Genomic DNA, 4843 nt, shown 5'->3' with positions numbered 1-4843 from the left:
AAAGAGTAGAAAACTCGTTATCAAGTCATATTATGTAAGGTCTCCAAAAAACCCAATTAATGTAGTAGCATTTAACATATGAACATGGACACAGTGTAGGTCAGCAAACAAAATGTTCTGATTTTAAAAAATTCAGACTCTGTTAGGCTTTGCATAGTATAAAATAGAAACAGAAATGAACCCCACAAAACTGATATTATGGCATCAAGGGACTGATAAGAGCTCACACAGTGACATGACGAGTCATGTGAATGTGAAAGAGGTCTTTATATAGTCATAATCACAGAATCATATAAAAATTTAGGTTGGAAGGAAGCTCTGGAGATCATCTAGTCCATCCAGGGACTCACCATGTTACTTGCTCAGAGACACACTTAGTGAAGTTCTAAGTATCTCCATGGATGAAGATTCCATACCTTCTCTAGAGGACTTGGTCCATTATTTGACTACTATTAAAGCGATTTTTTACCCCTGTATATCTATTCAGAATTCTGCAACTTATGTCTGTTGTCATCCTTTGTCTGTGCACCTCTGAGCAGATTCTGCATCTTCTTCATATACCTCATTACTTCAAATCTAAAGAGCACAGTGTCATGGTTTAACCTCAGCTAGCAACCAAGCCCCACGCAGCCGCTCAGACACTCCCCCACCAATGGGATGGGGGAGAGAATCAAAAGGGTAAAAGCTAGAAAAACTCATGGGTTGAGATAAAGACAGTTTAATAGAGCAAGCAAAAGCTGCACACACAAGCAAAGCAAAACAAGGAATTAATTCACTGCTTCCCATGGGCAGGAGGTGTTCAGCATCTCCAGGACAGCAGGGCCCCATCACGCGTAACGGTTCCTTGGGAAGACAAACACCATCATTCCAGATGTCCCTCCTTCTTCCTTCTTTGTCCCATCTTATATACTGAGCATGATGTCATATGGTATGGAATATCCCTTTGGTCAGTTTGGGTCACCTGTCCCAGCTGTGTCTCCTCCCAATCTCCCATGCACCCCTAACTTCCTTGCCAGTGTGGCAGTATGGAAAGCAGCAAAGGCCTTGACTCTGTGTAAGCTCTGCTCAGCAATAACAAAAGAATCTCTACATTATCAACTCTGTGTTCTGCGCAAATCCTAAACATAGCCCCATGCTAGCCACTGTGAAGAAAGTTAACTCCACTTCAGCCCAAACCAGCACATACAGCTAAAACCCTACCTTTTAGGACAATAGTGGTAAAAGGCTATTGTTAGCTTAGAAAGTCAGAGGCTTGTTGGGGACACTTCTCTGCAACCTAAGAAATTTTACCTTCTAACTTTATTTAGGTATGTGTCTAGTGAAGCTCTAATCATATAAAGAATCACTTTTCCTCAGAAATAAGTAATAATACTTATCAAAAACATCCAGAGCTCTTTTTAGAGTATACAGTATTTAATTCAGGGTTGTTATCTCTCTTTCAGAGGTAAAGATGAGTGCTCATGGGTGTGTAATGGAGGGAAGAATCACTAACTTGCCAGTCTTTCTGCTAATGACATTTACTATAGCTAGGAAAAGAGTGGGAAGTGATTGATCCAGAAGTTTTATAACCAAGGTCAGAAAGGAGTTTACAGGTATATCATAATTTTTTTCATTTGTCAGCCTTTTTCAGGAGTAGGCTAAGTGAGTCTCATTTGTATTTTTAGTATAATTTTCATCTGTTGAAAGCAAGACATAACTATCCTTGCATTGCAGATGAAACAAATCACAAAGTTGCACCAGTGGCTTTTTGTGGGCACAGAATTCCAATTGTGGATACTTTAATTTTGTGTGCTACTAAAAAGAGAACTATAAACTTGTGTAACCTGTTGTAATGTGTAACATCTGTATCCACTGTATAGTCATAATATGTCAGCTGACATTCCACAGGTTTTCTAGCTAGAAACCCAGAAACAAAAATAAAATGTGAAGAAATGGAATTAATGGTCAAAGTGCTATTGGTAACAACAGTGAGTTCCCACTGCTATTGAAATGTAATCACAATTGCTGCCTTAATAAAGTCATTTCAAAACACAACAATCTACGAACATTAAGTAAGCATATATAAGCATGGAAACATTTTCTAGTTCATGGATATCACATGGACAGGCACAGTATCTGATCCAGGGTAAGTGCTGAACTGTTCAGAACAGCTTGTGTCCCTCGGGGCAGCTGCTCCCTCAGCCAGGGACCCTGATCCAGCAGATGCTCCTAGGGCAGGCCTTGTAGGTTTGCTTCCACAGAGAAGCAGCTGGCAGAAAAGGAGGCTGTGATGCTTACCATCTATGGGCCGAGACAGAGAACATGAGTTCAGTGACAGTATCACCTATGTGAGTTGTTGGCCTTCTTCCTCATCTCCCATACTGCAGCTTCTGCATCCAAGGAGTGCGTTCTAACCATGCGTGTCTGTGGTCAGCATTGCAGAGTCTGACGGACAAAAACTAAGTCCCTTTTTCAGAAATGAAAGAACAAGTCTTGTCAGAAGACGAAAGCTGAGCACAGAGACCTTAAAATACATAGACTTCTCTTTGCCTGTAAGTTGAAGGGAATAAGGCCACATATATTATGCTACTCAGGCATTATGCTAATAAGTATAGTCTAAATATTTAATATAGACAAAGAGGTTTCAAATGTTAAGTGAGTTCAAATACAAGTGAGTGTCTATGAAAGCATAAGTGCTGGAAATGCCTTTATGGGTGCTTTGAAAAGCAATTATTGGCAAAGTGGCTGATCTATTACACGGGCAAGGGGCCTGAAGACCAGATGGCCTGATTAACTTCTCAGATCCATCTGCAAGATGTGTGGATAGGTTTCAGGCTATGCTTACAAAGGACTGAGAGGTTTCCTTGGAAGAGCAGTAAGAGTGGCTGCTTCTTTTCATTTCTTCTAGGCCTTAACAGACTGTTTCAATGAAGAGAAACCTCTTCTTTTATGTTTCTTGGAAACTTTTTGCATCTCAAACATGTTTGGATTTGGCATTAATCTTCTCTTGTTTGAGAATGCAGGCTACATGTTTGTATGACTTACACTGTTATGCTGCCATCTGATTGATGCTGGTGAGTTTACTTACTGTCATTGTTACAAATATATGTAATACAGCATCTGAGATACTGCAAAGGGTATAGCAGCACAAGTAAGGATGAAGTACAGTGAGCAAAACACACAGTGAAAGCCCTCCCTGGAAAGATCATGGAACACATCCTCTTGGCATCCATACCTAAGCGTGTGAAGGATGAGAAAGCAATCAGCAATATTCAACGTGGATTTGCCAAGGGCATGTTGTGTGTGGCCAACCTGACTGCTGTTTGTGTCAAAATGCCTGGTATCCCAAGTGATATGGAAGCTTTTGTAAAAGAAATAAAATTAAATTTCTCAAAAAGAACCCCTACAACAAAACAAACAAAAAAACCCCCCATCACAAAACAACAACTAAAAACCGCTGTTTGTAAAGAAGTTTGCAACTGTAAAGAAAAGAAACATTTTCTGCATCTCCATGGTATTTAAGGAAACATGTCTGTCTGTGAAGGCTGGACATGGATAAATGGCTGGAAGCAATAGTGACTTAAGCAATTAGGTAACTTTCCTAATAACAGAGATGCCTGTAAGCTTCTGAACATCAGCTATTTATGACAACATAGTGCAAGCTTTACGAAAAGGCTCATCAAGCACATCTGAATCCTTGTGGCTAGTTCTCAAATGGAAAAGAAAGTGCTTCCCTATTTATAATGCTAAAGCTGCTGGGCAAGACACAGTGGAAGACTTAAATTAAATGTCAAATCATGAGGTACTAACAATAAATAATGAAGAGATTTCTGTTGCCTGTGGTGGCTGCAGAGAAGCCACTGGATAAACTGTTTACTGCAGGTAGGTTGAGCAGTCCTAGATGAATCATTCTGTCCTAGATGGATCATCTATGTGTTTTGTTACCTCGATGAGTGAACAGACTGGTGTGAGCCTGTGCTGCTCACATCTCAGGACCTTTATGGTCCCAGGCCCTGGCTGTATTGCAAAGTGGCTGGGAGTGTACCAAAGTTTCAAGGACAATCCTCTCTCTTCTCCTTATGCAATATAGACCCATCTAGTGCACTTGCCTTCGCTACTTGCCTGCATCATGTGATGATGAGAGGGGCTACAAGGAAGTCACTTGTGGTGTGGTTCATCTCTATGCACCATCATCAGGTAGACACTCTTCTGGAAAAATATAGGCTGAAGCACCTGATTAGTTGCAAGAGGTCAGAGTATCCCTCAGTGTATGCTTAGCATGTGAGTGTGAGAGGGAAGAAACTGGAAATTTCCTCCTGTTTGCACCTGGACATCATGATCTAGTGATACCTAAATCTATATGTTTCTTCCCAGTATCTGTCCTTTGTGCCCAGGTTCAAACTTGTTGGTCTGTTTCATTAAGACACTGGTGTGTCACGAGAATATTGGGGTTGCTTCTTGGGCTCAAGAATGTGCAAAGAAACCCCAGTCCTGATGACAGACCATCGAGTAACTATTCCCCACAGCAGATTGGTATTTAGAAAGGTGTCTGCATGGGAAAGCCATGAAAAGTTCAGTTTAAATATCAGCAGCTATTCTAAGTGAAAGAGAGAATTGGACATGCTTATATAGTGCCAATGAAGCCGCTGAGAAGAGTTAGTGCCATGGAAAAAAGCAGAATAAATGTGTAGTATTTGCTGGCTCTTCTTTGGTACAGAGGAATAGGACTTGAAATCTTATTTGTTCCCCAAGATTTTGACACTTGTCAGTTCCTGCCATGGTTATGTCACAACTCATGTGAAAGTGAGTTTCATCAGCTTAAATGAGATGTCGTCTGAAAGTCTATGGATAACTTTCTGGCTGT

The sequence above is a fragment of the Acanthisitta chloris genome, unplaced genomic scaffold (genome assembly GCF_000695815.1).
Source record: "Acanthisitta chloris isolate BGI_N310 unplaced genomic scaffold, ASM69581v1 scaffold26671, whole genome shotgun sequence".
Lineage (NCBI taxonomy): Eukaryota > Metazoa > Chordata > Aves > Passeriformes > Acanthisittidae > Acanthisitta > Acanthisitta chloris.
Note: the sequence above shows the minus strand (reverse complement) of the source record.